Below are 20322 nucleotides of genomic sequence, written 5' to 3'. Positions count from 1 at the left end.
TGTGTGTTTCATCATATGATTAAGTGAAGACTGTAATATATTATTTATGTATTTGCATCGATAACCTGAAAATCGTAACTCACGGATCGCAGACCTTGTCCTATTTTCAAGGATTTCTTTCTGCATGTGATATCGACCACAAGTAAATAAAACTATTTCATTCTAAGCAGTAAGAAAAAGACAATCGTGCATATCTACACCAAAAGAATATTCATTGTTTGCCGGAACAAGCAAATCTGCATTCAGGAGGGTGTGTTAAGACCGAAGCTGCCCCCTCCCCCCCATGCGGCCTGCGGGTAGGAAGGGGAGGGTAAATGACAAAGGCGAGTTCTCAGGTTGTTTGCGAACTTAAAGTGATCTTACGGGATAAGAAACGATTGCACTGATAATCAGAGCAAAGTTCATGAGTAACTAATAGATGCTACTTATTATTCTGCCACTGGACGGTATCCAATACCTCATTTCCCAAACTAAGATAGATATTTGTAAACGGGAATGTTACCATTATGTGTAACGGAATTTTACATAATTTATTCAAAATTTTTAACAGTTAAATTTGATTAAGATAGCAGAAGAGAAAACTTACGTATTCACGTTACCTTTAAATGGTGTATCCCTCTTTGAATAAAGTCCTTATTATTATTATAATCACAGAGAATTAAACTGAATGGTACATTCTAATCAAGTAACACAGGGCGAAAACCGTAACCTGTGAGCCATGGAGTAAAAACTAAATGTACATAACTAATCCTAAATAGGTTTTACGTTGTGTATACGGTCCTCCTTCTAACAGGAACCCAAACTGCCACCTTGAAAGTCCGGGCAATATTCAACGTGCCCGAGAGCACTGCCCTCCGCATCTTTCGCAGTACGTCAGGGTTTCTGCCTCCCACTAACTCGAGCATCATGACATCCAACTCCCGTGACCACCCCCTGAGGGCATCTATTATGATGCTATTACTTCACCTCGTAGCCTGGGAACTGCTGTCTTCGTTTCCAGCGAAGGGGTCCGTACTTAAGTGTCTTCTCCTCATCCTTTCTTGTCCGATTGTTAATTGCCCACGGGCAGCTCATTTCCTGCATCACAACTCTCTTGCACATATGATTTACAATGCGTGCATCCACCCTATTGCATGTGACCTCTTGTTGATCAGCGTATATAAGGACATCCCAATAAGCTTTAACATTCTCTGACTCATACACAGGCTTGGGCTTGTCGGGTGAGTGCCAGGGTGGTATCTCGTCTATAACTCCCTCGTCATACAACAGTTCGTAAAACGGTACCTTCAGTGCTGCGTCGCTCTGGGCCAGCGCACTACATCCTGACAAGATATGAGCCACGCTCTCTGGAGCCTTACCACATAAGTTGCACCTCACCTCGCCTTCCCCGCTTGAGTGGGTCTTCTGACTCATGTATACTCGCGTAGGCAAAAGCTGCTCGTATAGCTCGACGAGTCCAGCAATTGTGCGTGATGGGCAGTTGTTCCACTCTGAGAGCCGACAGAAATCGCCCACCCAATACCCATTATTATAAATTTGTAGTACAAACGTCTCGATGTCCAGAGTAAAGATTAAAAGCTTAGGCTGGGCGGCAAACCGTAACCAGCCATGGCATCGATTAAAACTTATGACAACAATTACACAATGATTTAAGCAATCCAACACACACGCAAAAAAGAGAAAGTCTGATCAAAAATGATTTAATAAGAGTGTCATAAATATATATAAATAACTAAATTTAATCTTAACGCCTTTATGGACGTCTTAATTACAAATTAAAACTGTTCATAAGTTGAAAAACATCGTTCATATAGCTGTCCATTTTCCTATGGGAACCCTAAGATGTGTAATAAAATCTCGAAAATGTACGAGATAAAATTTCTGTCAAAATGGGTGTCCAAAATTCCTAAAGATATCTAAACGCTCAGCTTGAACATTGCATTTGTAGCAATGTGTAATGAAATAGACAGGATACCCTTTGCATTTGCTGTATAATTGATTCACGCTTGTCTGCTACAAGCTCTTTAATATTTCTTTCAACCCCTTTCGAGCAGCCCCAAGGACATCCCATGATGATAATGTTATACTGATTGACCTTGTACTAAGGGTATCGGTTCGTCAGCTCCAGCCTCAGTTGACTGTACTTCGTTTTCTTCTCAAAATCTTTAGACTCTCTGTTCTCCAGCTATAGACAGCTCATTTCAATCACTCTGACTTGCTTGCTTGTCTGGTCAATGACTGTGGCGTCGATTCTATTAGCTTTTACTTGAGTTGTGTCAGCGAATAACGGGACGTCCTAGAAGGCTGCGGTCGCATGCTCATTTTCATACAACGGCTTGGGGGTGACTTGTGAGAACCACGGTTCAACTTTAGTAATGAGATCCAAAAATCTGAGGATATCAAAGAATAAGATCTTGAGAGCATTGTTATGCCTCTGTAGGTACTTAGTCTATGCTAATGCACTACATCCAGATAAAATGTGCTGCACATTCTCCAGGGAATCCCCGCATAGGCGGCATTTTTCATCGGTGACTTGTGATTTTCTTTTTCTGTTATAATAAACCCTGGTAGGTAACAGCTGTTGGTAGAGCTCTTGTACTCTCGCGATGGTATGCGTTGGGGTATTCTTCCACGAAGAAAGCAACTCAAAGCATTCCTCCAGTTTAACTTTCTCGTAGTCCCATCTGTTCTTGATAAGTTTTCCTTGCCATCTCTCCTCAGTTACCTTTGCTTGTATCTCCCGCTGGCGGGCTTTGTAGATTGCCTGCTTTACCTTCTTAGCTTCGACTTCTTTGCCATCGGAAACAGCAACCGCGTAAGGGAAATTTAGCAAGAGCTGTAGATCCAGCTCCTCTGCATACTTCTTAGCATCTTTAATGATGGAGTGGCGTCCATTTCGTATGGCTAGCTCTTCAAACGATCTTACGGCTGCCAAAATTAATAATTATTGATTTAACAATTAATAATAGTAATAATAATAATAATAATTATTATTATTATTATTATTATTATTATTATTATTATTATATTATTATTATTATTATTATTATTATTATTAATTATTAATTATTTCAACTTCCCAGACTTGATTAAAAAAATTATCACATTCTATCATTTTTTTTTCATGATTAAGTTCATTTTGAACAACGGTCACCATTTTACTGTTCTTAAATGGCACTTATGGTACCCGAAAATAACTTGCCGTGGGTCTATAAAGATATCCGCTCTCTGATTTTAGTCACACGCTCTACTTTTCAATGAAATTCATCAGTACACATTTTAACCTGGAAAAATCTCGCGCGAAAAAAAGACAGAATTCGCTTACCCGGCGATTTTCAAATAGTGATGTTCGTTACAAATATTTTTCCATGTTTTCTTCCAGAGCTGGCCCCATTCAGTACAACTCAAACGGACATCCGTACTACGAGTTCATCTCTTGTTGTCTCTTGCGATAAATAACATATTGCTTCAGTGAAGTCGACCAATAATACAACAGCTCGATAGTTTCCTACCAAACTAGAAAATTAATATTGTTAATTCAGAGTCTAACAAAGATGTGGGCGAGAACAAAAAAATTAAACAACATGACAAATAATTTCTGCAATAGTTTTCCTCTCGCACGGCTTGCTAACTTTTCCGAAGCGATAAACGGACCCAAGAATAAGTTCTCAGCCTTGATCATGACAAGCACATCTTGAAGGTGAACATAAAGTAATCATTCAGTACAGGGTAAAACGTGTTTAATATGCATTTTGATAAAGCATATCTTTACAATTTGGGTGGCTTATCCAGTAGATATAATCCAATGACTTACAATTCATGAAATGATTATACGTCATGTTATATCTAGTGCGACCAAATAAAAATATGCCTAGATTCAATAATAATTGCCATTTTTAATTTATCACCACAAACAAACGCAATGTGACACTTTACTAACGAAGCCTTTGTCGTTAAATGATTCAGGACTCAAACAGGACCCACAATTCATTGCTAAGAAATAGCAGAACAAAATTGATGTAGAACTGTACTTCTGTTTATCTGGTGTCATACCCCAGAGTTGTAGCTGTAGACCCCTCCTATCATATATTAACTTCCCATAAGGTGCTTGTTCAATCTTAGAGTAGGAAGTCTGTACTTTAATTTGTTAGGGAGATCAAGTTCCAGGCTACGTTCTGTAACAAAGTTGCTTTCATTCAACATGCAGAGGTGAGTTGATTTTGTATGTCTCACGGGTGAACCGCTGACAAGAATGCTAAGCGACAGGATGGAAATTTCCAGGAGCTCAAACTGGAAAACTATCTTTAGCTGTGCAAAAGAGCTTGGAAAATTTTCTCTTGAAATTTCTAATAAAAAAAAAAAAAAATCCACAACCTAAAAAAACCCACGGTAAAAATTCAACTGATTTCTTTATTTACAAGAAGACGATCCTATATGATATTGGATAAAACATTATTACTTGATTCTCTTTATATATACCTTAATGATTCTTAATTTCAACTTAAACGCGCCGGTCAGCTGTCAAGACTTACTGGTCACACAACTGAAGCCTGAATGGCGTAGTTGACCGTATATATTGTCAAAAACCTGGGAACTACTCAACAGGTCCTTCTCATGCGACTTTTCCAAGCTTTCTGGTGCTTATGGGATAGTCTCTGAAAGCTTCAGACTAAAACAGCAGGAAAGACGAAATCGAGACCTTTATTTCTATACTAAACAAGACAGGAAAACTTGCAAAGTTGAGGTATACCAGCGCTCTTTTCCTACTACACTAAGGGGCAATATGGCGTCGGTTTAGTTCTTGATGGGATACGGTGATCTTTATTTTCAATAAAGTTCGAAGCCGTCTGAAAGCTGAGGAAGAAAACTTTTTCTAGACCGTACTTTCCCTTTAAAGTGGAAAGTATCGAGGATAAGATTTGGTAAGATGTGAATTTCACGTCACTTTCAGGACGATTTAGCCTAAAGGTTTGTCTGAGGAAACGGCTCTGTAAGATCGATCTTCAGATAATAAAAGGCTAATATTTTTTTTTTTTTTTGGGTTTTTCTATAATTCTCGTAATACAATGTTGGATTTACATAAGTATTTTTAAGAAATGGTCCATTTTAAGCTCGTGTGGATGTTGTAGAGCTAAAAAACCAGTACATAAAATAAAAGTCTTTCCCATGAAAAGCGTTGGGATTTCCTCAAACTTTCACTCACCCGCTTTCATCTCGTCAGCCACATGAAAGTTCTTAAAATAATAATGGTGAACTTATTTCGTATAAATGACGCGCCCAATAGGCTCTTTGCAGGACTCTATCACGTGCTTGGATACCACATAGCAACGCATTGCTGGTGAGCAAGCAAACCAGCGTCCCGCTCATCGTGGTGATCAACTCAAGCGAAACGAACTTGGTTTGCTTGCTCACCAGCAATGCGTTGCTATGTGGTATCCAAGCACGTGATTAAGTCCTGCAAAGAGCCTATTCTATACAAAGATGTTTGCGGTGAAACATATACACAGACGTTGCGGGCAATCTCGATGGTGTTATCGATTGATCACCGCCGGGTTATATTTAAAACTGGACGGAGGTGCCATCAAGCTAGCAGTTATTTCCGTTATATTTGCTGTGGAAAACCGTTACGACAACCTGCATTAGCCTTCCTCACCTGAAGATTGCTCGCAGAAAAACTCTGAAAGGCTCTTTTCCAAGAAGGGTACGTGACTTCTCGTCGAAACTATAGAAAAACAGATTCAAAGCGTAACGCGTTTAATAGAGAAAATGTCGACAGTTTGCACCGGCCGAATAAAATTCGTGCACTTCTTGGAGAATTCTTAGCTACGGACAAGGTCTTTGAAGAAACATCTCTGTTTTAAGAAACACTTAACGTATCTTAAAAAAAATCTTTAAGAAAAATGTTACCGAAGCAGAATTCTGCAAGCTGTGAAAGTGTGAGAGAAATCTGACTCTCTCTTACGGGTTTTAGAGCCGCAATGTTCCCGGATTCTGCGTACAATTGCGGTAAAGGAGGTCATATACTAAGATTCGTTTGTGACAAGCGCCGGTCATATATGCTGGAATCAACCATATTGTAGTTTCATAGATCCCTCATAGGCAGATAAATCAGCTGCCCCAAGGTCTATTATTTGTATCTAAAGTCAGCATTGTAAACATTTTTCTACCGTATAATATAACAATAAAAGAAAGCGACGAAATACTTTGCTTGTTCGTTGATCGAATTGAAGACAGTTTGGTTCGTTTGTCACGATTATATAATAAAGAATAAATCTGAGTCTTTTTAAGGATTCAATCCCTAAACCTGCAGATGTCCTCTTTTGAATTTCTTCATTTGACGAAGGACCTCGAAACTTACTCCCTTTATCTATCTATTTTCAGACATGACGATTTGGACAATGACTCCTATGTCATATAAACCATGTTTATATCTTGACTCATTAAAGAGTGTCCTGTCAATCTATGGTAGAGATTCTCATCGTAAGATCCGAAGTTCAGAGATTCGAATCTTCAATAAAAACTCAATATTTTCCTTTCCCTCACGCTTGTGACATATAAATATGATATTTCTTTGATTTTTTCGTCTTATATTTAACTTATTTCACCTATGAAGGTGTAGTCTTATCGTCCGGGTGAGTGTAGTCCTGAGAAGGACTGTTGTCGGTGGTAGTGACTGACGTTTCACTTGACTCTGATGATGACTTCCGCAAGGGTTGTCGAAACGTCAGTCACTACCACCGACAACAGTCCTTCTCGGGACTACACTCACCCGGACGAACAGACTACACCTTCACATGTTACCCCCGGGTTCAAACCATTTACTGCTTTATTTCACCTATATACTTTTAATCACTATCCGCTTAACTTTATATATCTCTTCTATCCCAACTAACTAATTCAGTTCTCACCTTAACTTTTGTGAAAATGAGATTTTTTCCGCAAGCGCGTAACAAAACGGTTCACTTGGTAACACGAGCAGTTTGGATGAAGCTGAATACTATTATAAGCGTGACGAGGTCGGTAGAAACCAAAAGTTATGAACTGTTTCTTTCGACTCATTCGTAAGTCATGAATTTATTCAGTCCGTAGCTATGCTATTTCATTATTTATTTGCCAATTTGGGCTCAAACGTCATATTTTAGCTTTTCATTTTCATAAATCTGAACTACGGCACTATTACATTAATCTTCATCCTCTTCGACTTTTTCCTTTTTTCCGCTGGTATGGCTGGTCGTTATGAATAATGTCTTTTCGAAGGTTGTATTCAGAGATTTAACTTTAAGCGTAAGATTTATTTCGAAATATAATCGACTAAGATTAGCCTTTCCGATTCTATCATCTTACTTGAAGAAAAAGTGTATGAGGTGGTCTGTTCTCCTCGACCCTACTTCACGTTCCCCTTCATTGCACCCGGTTCAGTAGTGACGAGAGAAATCATATTTAGTCACGGCAATATAGTGCGCTGGATAACGCTGATGAAGAGTTAAGAGAAATTACTTTTGTCTTGAGAAGTTAGTGAAAGGTCAAAAGATCGGTCAAAATAAACGGCCATAGATCATTCCATTACAGAACATGTATGACAGGTATAATTTCTATCGACAAACAACTGGAAAAATCCCCTTTGGAATTGACTTCCTCGGAATTACTAGAAGAATAGCAGAAAGTATCGGCGGGAAAACGTGTGAACTTGACAGCATAGTTACGTAAGTCAGCTTCATCTTATTTTATTTTATTTTGATTTTATTTAATTTTTTTTTTTTGTTTTCATGATATATAACATATATTTGTTTACAATTTTAAATTGAGTTTAGGAGCGTGCTGTTGTTACAGAAGTCGCTCCCTCAATTTTAACACCTAACTTTTATGTTCAATTTGCACACTCATTCCCACCCTTGCATACGCTTTGTTCCTTTTTTACCCACTGATAGCGAGATTGCTCAGCGGTGGAGTGGGAACCCATTTTCATGGGATCCCATACATCAACACCAAGGGAAGCCACAAAGGTTGCTAGTAAAACTACTGATTAATGTATTTAATACTATACAAAAGAAAACGTGTGAACTTGACAGCGTAGTTACGTAACTGTTTTAAACTCATTTCAGAGCATGTTTTCTTTTTCCCTCAGAGCCACTGAGTTACACGTCCTGACATCTGTTAAAATTTTTACTTATTGCTAAACCAGCCAACAGTTCTTTGTTTGGTTTGACTGACAATTTTTGAAGTTCAAACGTTGAACTGGTCGCGTGAATAAGTTATTTTTTGGCTCGGGCGACTTTAGCGGGAAAGTTTGTTAAATGCTGAATAAGTTCCGTAAACAGATTATTGTTCGGTTCAGCCGACAAGAGCGCGAAAGTTAAGGTTGAATAATGTAAGAGTAGGGTATACTTCACTGTTAGTTTGAGCTGACAATATAGTGCGAGGATTTATAAAGACAGTTTAATGTTACCTCTAGAAAATAATTTGATTACACTACTAAAGAAGAAAAAACACGTATATTCGCAGCTGTTTAACTAACTTGTATACACGACAGGTCTGGGTGGAACACAGTACTACCGTCAAATACTCCTTGAAGTTTCAGAAAAGCCATCGATATTTATTTTGCAGCTTTCAACTTTAATCCTCAGATTCAAAAGTCAGTTCTTTGCTTATATTTCACTTTATATTTTACTCAATTTTCTGTTTTAAAAATGCATTGATATTGTAAAGACAAATTCGCTTTGGCCACACATTGGAGCAACAGGAGATTATAGTCAGAAAACATTAGGAGGAAGTCCTTTTAAAACCAGTTCTTTGGAGACACAGAGCTTTCGTCTGACCTCTTTAAACAGCAGTTCTGTTCAAATTAGGAAGGAAAACACCAATCAGTAATCATTGTGATATATTACGCACGGAAATCCATCACATTCACCGAGGCGACAAATGAGATATTCAATGGCTCCACTAGATTTATCGGTTTACAGATTAGTACCTATCTTACCTTGTTTCATTAACTTGATTCATCCAAGTCATCTATTTAGAGCTCACTCTGTGAACTGAATTGGCCTTTCAGTCACCCGGTTCACTCGGGATTCCTTGACAAAAAGTCTTTACCTGCAGGGGATCCAAAACAAAACAACTGTCATTTAGGATCTTTTTGTAGTACCACGGTGCAACAGCCATATCCATCGAGAATGTTTACCTATAATAGACAGTTCAACAGTTTCAAATGAACAGGCCAATGTATTTTCAGCATTATGAAATAATGATGGAGTTAACAAGAAGCTTATTTAAGCTGACATGAAATAATTTAACAATTCAACGATCAAAGATTTAATTCTGCAACTATTTTTATTCTTTTTTCCTTCTTTCTTCCTGTTACCAAACTTTCTACCCTTCAATCTTTTTTTTTTACCATATTCATACGGATTTTTTCTCTTTGTTCGTTTTTTATGAACAAATTTACATGCTCAATTACTTACGGGATTTATTGATGTGGGGATTTGAAGATTTAACTTTTCACATTTTGCCCGGACCCGTGTTTTTTTATGTATTTTGAGAGCTGATTAATAAACAGAGTCAATGTGGAATATAATATTTTGATTCTCGTCAAACATCGAGGAATTGCAAATCAATATAATATGACTCACCAGTTTAATTATTTGACCTCATCTTTTTGACGGTCCTTTATCTTCGGGATTCAACTCGCCCACTATATTATTCAAACTTATATAATTTTTTTTCGCGCGAACTCTTATATACATTTTTTTCTTCATCAGTGAGTTCCGCCCACTCTTTGGCGGCAAACGAATTTCTTTCTACCATAGAAAGGTTTCGACACTGATCTAGAATTTAAATACAAAGTGTGCATGAGCGTTTAGTTTAATTAGTCTTTTGTTTAGTTCTAAACTACTATTATCCAATTTCTAAAGGACAAGAACCCTACTCGATCAAGCATAGCTTGGATTAATCTCACTTTGAAAAGAAACATCAAGTTCAAAACGGATGTTTAACTTCTGTGTTGTTTTTTCGTAATATTATATGTAGCGTAGAAGAATATTTCATTCACTTTTACCTTTGTTCAATAGCTCATTACAAAAGTTAATGTATGACGTGAGAGCTCGTATGTAGGGGGATGCTTTTTAGGCTTTTTGCTGGCGGTGCGGTATCTTGAAGTCGAACTTGCCGCTGATTTTCTCTTCTTTCGTTCGCTTCCAAATCCAACTCTAACTATTCAGTAACTAATAAAGAACTAAATAAGTAAATCGAATCGGTTTTTATTGAATTTAAAAGTGTATAACTTATTTATCTTATACGAAAAGCGCTTGGAAGATTTTACTACGGTGCGTGACATTCGCGGCAACCACCAGTAAAAGGGTCCGAGTCACACGCTTTACCAGCGAGATCACAGAAAAGGACCCAAGCAACATTTCATGTTTAAGCTACTATCTAATATAATTATATGGAATCTATAAAAGCATTTTAACCAATGCAAGTCTTACCTTTACAGTTTCCTCAGCCACTTTAGCTTCTGCACTGGCCTGTTCGATGACATCGTTGTGGGCTTGACCCTTTCCAGTCATGCCTTGGTCCAAATACCGAGACAAAATGAATCTTTTCACATCAGTTAACATATTATTTTTCCTCGATGAAGCCATGATGAAACGATTGGCACAATACTTAAGTCACGATTGACTATGGTAACGATTAACTATGGTCTAGATCAACTATGGTCACGATCAAACGCTAGATCAGGGACAATTAGCTCTTGTTAACATGGTGACAGAACGACCGAATTGAAATTTTGGGAATACTTCACAACGAGAATGCTGAGAATGTATTTTGAAGTTGGCTGAGCCCAGCGATGGAATTTCTTTCTCCTGGCTGAGCCCATTTCCTCCGAGTGAACCGGGTGTTTCAGTTGTACATACATACATAATCTTTATTTAAAAAAGATGATTTTCAAAGCTATAAAGCTTGTGGGGTCGAATTATATACCAAACAGCCAGATTTCACATACCTCGTCGAGTGCCTCTCATTCTAATTCGTTTGGTGCTGTACGCAGTGTTATTGAGAGACGCTACCGAAAAATAAAATTTTTGATGACGACTGAAACGAAAATTGAGCAACTCTACAGAAAATGTGTTGTGGCAAGGTTTTGTCAAAACTGATTGAACTTAACCCTACCCTGGGCTTTCTGTACCCGACAGAGCTACGTGGACTTATGTTCTCTGCACCATGCCTTTTTTAAGTGGTCAGAGTCAAGTACTTCCGTTAACGCCAGAGACAATACTTATCGTGCTAATTTTATCGTGACGAGCGACCGGCTACATTGGCTACATTGTTTCAGATATTCTTTGATAAGTCACGTTCAGAAGGGCTCCAAGCGCGGTCAAAAATTGCACGAAATGCATTTCGAGATTACTCTCCATGCTTAAACGTGTGCAAGGGAAACTAATGTTTTGTTGAAGCATACATTTCACTTCCGCAGCAATGAAAGAAGATATACTTAACCGGATAACAAAATTTTTTTAGGACCAACCTTAGTTCGAGAACATGAAAGTTCGAGAGAATTGCTGAGGCTGAATTTGGGATTGGCTTCGACCTCGATATGTGATTTGCGATCTAATGGTGAAAATGTCGTTAATCTTCCATTTACCGGAAGCTGAAACTGTGAATAATTAGACTTGGTTCTATGAGGTCCGGCCTAACTCCTATTTATAGATATTTTAGGGCAGTCATTGCGTATCGGAACAGCGGTCTACAGATTATTGACTTTCTTTCATCTGTTGCATGAATGTCTTATTTCATCTGTTGCATGACTTTCTTTCATTTGTTGCATGAATAGCTAGCACTGTAAAATTTCACTTTTATACTTAAACGTTCTCAAAGCAAACCGTAGACGGTTTTTTTTAGAACAAACATTCCACTTCCGCGGCAGCGAAAGACGAGATTAATAATTGAATAGCAACAACTTTTTAGGGCCGACCTTTCTTCAAAGAGGTGTGAGTTCGTGAGAAGTGCGTATATTTTAGGGACAGAGCTTGTGATAGGTTTCGATGTTAACAATGAGACTTGTGATAAAATGTTGAAATGATACTTAATCTTCCATGCACTGGAATCTGAAAGGGTTTTGTGTAGTCTTAGGCCTAACCGGGCCACGAAGAAAGATTGAATGAAGGTAATTTCTATATTTCTCAGAGTTGTCATTGCAAATACCTCACTGGCCTACAAACGGTTGCTTTCCTTTCATCAGTTGTGTGAACAATTATGACACTGAAATGCAAAAAAATATTCCTTCTGATACACTAGGTTATTGCAATGTCGGCGATACAAAGTATGGCGGTTTAGTTATCAGCTAATGTTGACTCTAAGAAATCTCATTTGTCATCATTCAATTGTGTATTACAAACTCTTGAATGAAGACTACAAGACAAGCTCTGACCATGTTTTCAAAAGCGATTTTCAGTTCTAGTTGCGCAGCAATTGAAAATCGGAAATATCGTGAGAGCACCTACTTTTCAATCTCGCCTGAATTTCAATTCACTCAAAAGTGAGTTGGCAACGTTCAATGCAATTTTTTTTAAGGTGAAGCCACAAATTGAACTAGTCTGAAATTTGTTTCCGCTAATGAGCGAGAAGGAATTTGCGACCAATAATCTGATTAGGTCACTAATTGGAAATAAAAAGGAGGGTCTATTTTAATCGTACCCGCAAAACAAACAAACAAACAATCAAACAGAAGAACACTAAAAAAGACAAAAAACGAAAACAGAAACGAAACAACACACGGCAAAAAATGAATGGGTTAAAAGCGTTTCACAACCTGAGAGCTTTTCTTCTCAAACATTTTCCGCCAGCCTGCCTTTCAAGAAGAATTTCCTTCCCCTCTAGTTCGAAAATGCCGAGTATTCTGCTATTTACTAACCCCTGAAGTTTATTACGCCTATTAAGAGGGCGAGCGAAAATCTAGGTTTGCCAAATTCTGCCATAATTGACCACTTGATGTACAAAAACTTACTCAGAAATAGAACTAACATTGTTTCGAAAAATAAAAATAGATTAAAGTTTACTTGGAAGATTAACTTATTAATTGATTTACTAGTTCCGCTTTACGTAATCGTTTGATGCAAGGGAAGACGTCCCTAGAGAAGTAAAGTTGCATTTCATGGATTCCAAGACTGACATCGAAAACCAAGCCCAAATTCTTACTGTACCCTACAACTGACGTAGTTCTCACAAACTTTTGCACATCTTGAAACAAATCAGAGATCAGCCCTCCAGATTTTTCGTTGTTCAGTCAAGTATACTATCTTTCAATTTCATGAATTGCATTAATTATGTGAATCTCTTGAGTTGCGCAGATTTCGTGAATTGTGTGAAATGCGTGAATGGCGTTTATCGCCCGTCCCTCTCTTGCATCCGCTCGACTACAAAACACAAAATGAACACCTTAGTTATTCTATGTACGGAAATGACGCCTTTGACCTTCCTGATCTTAATAGAGTGCAGTTCGTGTGTCCGCATACATGAACCTTTTAAGGGCCAAGTTTACTTCTGTCACCATGTTAACAAGAGCTAATTGTCCCTGATCTAGCGTATAAAAGATGATTTTCAAAGCTATAAAGCTTGTGGGGTCGTGAATGTGGAGAGAGAACAAGTCAACTCTTCTATTACGTAACCGTTATTTTGTAAGATTAAATAGTGACGGTGTCGGCGAATAAATCGTCAAAGCTACGAAAATAAAAAAGAATAATTAGGAGTTTTCCTGTTGTTAAATAGCCATGTAATTCCATACTACATCTTTGACCCTCCACGCGGAAATTCGTGAGGACAGCGTATAGCGCAGAGTCGGAATTTGGGATGGGTTATCGATGTCAAGAATGAGACCCAAGATTAGGTGGTGAAAGTGTCAGTTAATTCTCAAGGTTGTGAAGCAAAGTAGAATTCTAAGGTTTCCTGTTCGGTTTAGAATATTGAGCATAGTGATAACATAATACATCATCGGCCCCCAAGTGAGATATTTTCCTTTGTCAGATGCACGAATATCAATAAAAAGTGCAAATAAAATCAATTTGCATCGAAAAATTCCTTCTAATAAACAGGAGCCTTAAAGCTGTTTTCTTCGTTAATATCTGATACTTAAAAATAGCGTGATGTCACATTCATATGCATCATCCTAATTCTGTTCTATTATCAGACACTCTTGAATAAAGACCGCACGTGCAGATAACTCAACCAAAATATATAGTTGCTTAGTCTTAGGTTACGGAGATTAACACAAATAATTCTTGATGAAGCACACTCAAGTCTCGGAAATCTCAGCACGCATATATTTTTACCGCGAGTCAATCAATCGTTCTGACTTTTTCAATATCTTAGGACATTTTCCTTAGCTCCTTCTCAATGTTGATAACAAGAACATTGGTACACCTAATAAAAAAGAAAATGCTTTTGTTATATGCATGTCTATGAATAGTTATTGAATTATTTATAGCTCAGGCTTATCAAGTTTTTTCTTCCAGTTAGTTCTTTTTTTTTCTGCATGTCGGATGCAAACGCCTATTAAGAGGGCGAGCGAAAATCTAGGTTTGCCAAATTCTGCCATAATTGACCACTTGATGTACAAAAACTTACTCAGAAATAGAACTAACATTGTTTCGAAAAATAAAAATAGATTAAAGTTTACTTGGAAGATTTAACTTATTAATTGATTTACTAGTTCCGCTTTACGTAATCGTTTGATGCAAGGGAAGACGTCCCCAGAGAAGTAAAGTTGCATTTCATAATTGTGGGAATTATAGGAATTAGTTAATTAACCTGTGACCTTGCTCATGCGACGACAAAGTCTTGCCTAACAACTTTGAGTGCATTCTTTTCAGACTTTTTTAAGCCACTTAAAACTTATGTTTCTTTCTTTATAAGTAAAATCATGATTTATTTATTGTAGTAGTTTATAAAGGGCGTGCAAGAAAATTAATTATATCGTTGTTATGGCGGAAGAAACTTCAGGGGTTAGTAAATAGCAGAATACTCGGCATTTTCGAACTAGAGGGGAAGGAAATTCTTCTTGAAAGGCAGGCTGGCGGAAAATGTTTGAGAAGAAAAGCTCTCAGGTTGTGAAACGCTTTTAACCCATTCATTTTTTGCCGTGTGTTGTTTCGTTTCTGTTTTCGTTTTTTGTCTTTTTTAGTGTTCTTCTGTTTGATTATTTGTTTGTTTGTTTTGCGGGTACGATTAAAATAGACCCTCCTTTTTATTTCCAATTGGCGACCTAATCAGATTATTGGTCGCAAATTCCTTCTCGCTCATTAGCGGAAACAAATTTCAGACTAGTTCAATTTGTGGCTTCACCTTAAAAAAAATTGCATTGAACGTTGCCAACTCACTTTTGAGTGAATTGAAATTCAGGCGAGATTGAAAAGTAGGTGCTCTTACGATATTTCCGATTTTCAATTGCTGCGCAACTAGAACTGAAAATCGCTTTTGAAAACATGGTCAGAGCTTGTCTTGTAGTCTTCATTCAAGAGTTTGTAATACACAATTGAATGATGACAAATGAGATTTCTTAGAGTCAACATTAGCTGATAACTAAACCGCCATACTTTGTATCGCCGACATTGCAATAACCTAGTGTATCAGAAGGAATATTTTTTTGCATTTCAGTGTCATAATTGTTCACACAACTGATGAAAGGAAAGCAACCGTTTGTAGGCCAGTGAGGTATTTGCAATGACAACTCTGAGAAATATAGAAATTACCTTCATTCAATCTTTCTTCGTGGCCCGGTTAGGCCTAAGACTACACAAAACCCTTTCAGATTCCAGTGCATGGAAGATTAAGTATCATTTCAACATTTTATCACAAGTCTCATTGTTAACATCGAAACCTATCACAAGCTCTGTCCCTAAAATATACGCACTTCTCACGAACTCACACCTCTTTGAAGAAAGGTCGGCCCTAAAAAGTTGTTGCTATTCAATTATTAATCTCGTCTTTCGCTGCCGCGGAAGTGGAATGTTTGTTCTAAAAAAAACCGTCTACGGTTTGCTTTGAGAACGTTTAAGTATAAAAGTGAAATTTTACAGTGCTAGCTATTCATGCAACAAATGAAAGAAAGTCATGCAACAGATGAAATAAGACATTCATGCAACAGATGAAAGAAAGTCAATAATCTGTAGACCGCTGTTCCGATACGCAATGACTGCCCTAAAATATCTATAAATAGGAGTTAGGCCGGACCTCATAGAACCAAGTCTAATTATTCACAGTTTCAGCTTCCGGTAAATGGAAGATTAACGACATTTTCACCATTAGATCGCAAATCACATATCGAGGTCGAAGCCAATCCCAAATTCAGCCTCAGCAATTCTCTCGAACTTTCATGTTCTCGAACTAAGGTTGGTCCTAAAAAAATTTTGTTATCCGGTTAAGTATATCTTCTTTCATTGCTGCGGAAGTGAAATGTATGCTTCAACAAAACATTAGTCTCCCTTGCACACGTTTAAGCATGGAGAGTAATCTCGAAATGCATTTCGTGCAATTTTTGACCGCGCTTGGAGCCCTTCTGAACGTGACTTATCAAAGAATATCTGAAACAATGTAGCCAATGTAGCCGGTCGCTCGTCACGATAAAATTAGCACGATAAGTATTGTCTCTGGCGTTAACGGAAGTACTTGACTCTGACCACTTAAAAAAGGCATGGTGCAGAGAACATAAGTCCACGTAGCTCTGTCGGGTACAGAAAGCCCAGGGTAGGGTTAAGTTCAATCAGTTTTGACAAAACCTTGCCACAACACATTTTCTGTAGAGTTGCTCAATTTTCGTTTCAGTCGTCATCAAAAAATTTATTTTTTGGTAGCGTCTCTCAATAACACTGCGTACAGCACCAAACGAATTAGAATGAGAGGCACTCGACGAGGTATGTGAAATCTGGCTGTTTGGTATATAATTCGTATCTTAAAGAAACTCTTTTCAAAAACTGAAGCAGTGCTTAGATTTGATTTTTTTTATTCAAATATAAGACTTTCTACTCATTCATTTCATTTAAAGCTCAGTAAAGCTTGTGAATGTCAAGATGTTGTGAGCTGTTCCAACCCCTAATTCATGAATTTTTGTATGCGACTGTTAACCTTGCAAACAGTAAGAACTTTCCAAAGGCCCACTCTGCATTATCAATCGCAAAGAAGAGAGGTCGAATTCCAGAAGTTTTGAAATATCTCTCGATGATGGCTTACAACATAGAGCAGTTAGGTTGTCTGACGCAGTCGAATCTTTACGCTCTTAGGGGCGTCAGTCGTTCTAATTGCAATCAGTTGGCAGTTTGATTCAGAAATTATCCTAAAGAAATGTTAAGCAAAGTTGATTCGGTTTTGAAAAAAGATGTGACGACCTGAAGGCTACAGCTCCCCAATTTAGTAGCATCATACAGGTAATTTTCACTTCGGATGCTGCGTTCTCGCGTTGCCGGATAAAAAAACTGGCAGTTCGTTAAATTTATTCATCAATTTGTAGTTATGGCATGAAGCAGATTTATTTTCCTCGAATGGCTTGCAATGGTACGTGTCATAGCGAATTTTTCTTTTTCGCTTATTTAATGTGTTCCTCCGTTTCTGGCGCCAAAGCGCTAAAAAAGCCTGTCTGCGATTTGTCATATCCAATTTCAGTAAAAAATTACAGAACATTTTCTAAATAGGAATAAAAAAAATGTGGAGTGATACAAAAATCGCTCTTGGAAAAAAATTATTTAGAAATAATAAATTCGGAGACATATTTTTGTTGTTTATATGTAAAACTAACTACTGTCAAAATTTGAGGGCATTCGAACAAATTCCCTTTGACTAGCTATACTTGTAACGTTCAAAAGGTGATTCGGGCGCTCGCATTTAGAAGTAGTGAAAATTTCGACAATTCATTTTCTTCAAAATTTCTGATATAGTCTGATAGCCAGTCCTATAAGCTCTAATCTGATATAGGAGTTTAGATATCTACAGTTTAAACCGGACGCGCTACATCGATTGCACGTGAGACACCCCTGAAGGTGCACGGTAACCTTAATCAATGAAAGGCTGTCGAGATATGATGGGCCAGGTGAAATTACAGGTAGGGTGCGTTTTTGAACACGTTCTATGTCGTTGCTTAAATAGTCAAGCGGTGCATGATGGTAAAGAGGAGCACAATATTGGAGTACAGGTCCAATACAAGTAAGATAGAAACTGATGACATCACGAGCCGGAACTTCGGCGCCCTTAAGCAATATGAGAAAGACCATCCTCTTATTAGCCTACGTCAGAAATATGACAGTTACGCTGTACGGTGCTGGCTATAGTTACGCATAACACTTTAACACTGTTTATACATTCAAGTTCCTTAAAGTTGATAGCAATCGCATAAAACTGGTGTTGCGTTCTTTTAAAGTCGATCAACAGTTCTTTAAACTTATCTGAGTTCAGCTGAAGTTTGTTTGTGATTCACAGAAAACATACCAGCAATAAACATTTAACAGGTCATCGTCATAGTAATTCTCGTACCATTACTAATGTCTCCGACCATGTAGGAGTTATTAGGCAGAGATAAAGGACTATTCGCAGAACGCATACGAGAACGTTCTTCTGTCAGGTAGGTGGAGTCCCATTAGGCTATAAAAGCTTGCCACCACAATTTCTGCAGTGTTTCTCATTTTCTTTTCGGCTGTGTATGGCTGCATACATACAAAGAATTACACCCAAATAAGATAAAAATGAGTTTTATTCAAGAAGGAAGAGGTATGTGACATAAGGATTTTTGGCATGTACAATTTACTGTATCTATAAACTTCTGCATACGCTGCGCTCCATCTTATTCTTAATTTTTCAAATATAGGGCTTTTTGTAGAACGTAACGTCATTTAATGGGAGAGCTTTTCAACTAACCAGGCAAACAGATGTAGGAACTTTGTTATACCATGATGATTTGCAAACAAGACTTAATTTTGCATGATTCAAGACCTCTCGAATAGCGTTCTCTGTATCATCAATTGGCGGGGGACAGAAGTTGACATCTGAACGTTTCGTAATGGTTTTCGATGCTGATTAAATAAAGCACAATTTGCTTATCTAACAAAGTGGACCCTTCACACTCGTCATTGCCTATAACTTTTTTTTCTACCGTGGTCTGTACAATTCGATTTCCGATCCCAAAATCGGCTTTTTTTGCCGAATCGTTTGATTGAAATAATTGTATTAAAGTGAACTCGCTATGTCAGTTCGTAATTCGCTTCTGCAATGACAATGGAAGGTCAAAATCGAGTCAGTGGCAAGCTAGATTAACATGTACACTCAGTTTTTTTTAAAAATGGCTAAAGATACTTGATGGCTACGGCCCTGAAATCCTCGTTTTTCAATTGGAAGGTTTTGGTACAGTTATATTTAAGGAATTACTAGTGCAATTTTGCTGAAGAAACGGGCCTCGAGGTTCTTTCTTCTTTTTCCTCTCAATTATGCGGTACACGAGGCTGTAAAATCTGCTCTAAATGGCAGCTCGCTCTTTGCTACTGGGCTTGATGAGTTATCATCTTTCTTTCTTTCTTCTTTCTTCTTTTCTCAGGCGCATCATTATTTAGTTCCAAGAAAACATCTACATTGAAGAAGAAAAAAAAAAAAAAAAAAAAAAAGAAAAAAGAGTCGGAGTGACCTCTTCCTGTCGAGCGATATGAGTATATGACCTTGCTTTGAGTGGCAGACATTTATAATGATTTCAGACGCTAGAATCGTGCAACGGGCTCAAAAACCTCCGTTTCAGAAACATATAGGCGGAACGAGACATATCTCTCGCATATACCCGCCAAGAGTCCCAGTATACAATTTACATATTTATATAAGGTGTATATTCATTTTCCTTCATACATACGACATCTGCATTCATTTACCCTCATATTTTGTAATTTATAGTTCGCTTCTGCATGTCAGTGCATGTCGAGTCAGTGGCAAGCTAGATCAACATATAAAATGGCTCCCCTAGCAAGTATCATGAGTGTATAGTGCTGTTCCTGCTGAATTCTGTAGCTGCAAGAACGAACTAAAAGCGACTCTGATAACTAATCGTGTGCAAATCGAAAAATGTGGCACAGGATCTCGGAACGCTTTTGAAAATCACTAATACTGTGAAGATGTTGGGAGCTCTCCCATCTCCTAATTCATGAATTTTGTATGCGACTGTTAACCTTGCAAACAGTAAGAACTTTCCAAAGGCCCACTCTGCATTATCAATCGCAAAGAACAGAGGTCGAATTGCAGAAGTTTTGAAATATCTCTCGATCATGGCTTACAACATAGAGCAGTTTTGTTTTTTTATATGTAAAAATAACT

General features: G+C 37.7%; 1 protein-coding gene and 1 long non-coding RNA gene across 2 annotated transcripts in view; one reads left to right on the top strand and one right to left on the bottom strand.

The window, feature by feature from the left end:
- Nucleotides 1–20322, top strand: part of LOC111340084 (angiopoietin-related protein 7) — an 82588-nt gene that overhangs the window by 1559 nt on the left and 60707 nt on the right. The window lies entirely within an intron of this gene.
- On the bottom strand, nt 8607–9917 carry LOC148720426 (uncharacterized). The gene is made up of 3 exons (XR_015993439.1): nt 9627–9917; nt 8978–9178; nt 8607–8833 (listed from the first exon to the last, which is right to left on the bottom strand). It is a non-coding gene; the product is annotated as an uncharacterized LOC148720426 (long non-coding RNA).

This window comes from Stylophora pistillata, chromosome 11 (assembly GCF_964205215.1).
Source record: "Stylophora pistillata chromosome 11, jaStyPist1.2, whole genome shotgun sequence".
NCBI classification, from domain to species: domain Eukaryota; kingdom Metazoa; phylum Cnidaria; class Anthozoa; order Scleractinia; family Pocilloporidae; genus Stylophora; species Stylophora pistillata.
The sequence above is the reverse complement of the archived record's forward strand: the minus strand, read 5'-3'. Positions and strand labels throughout refer to the sequence as shown.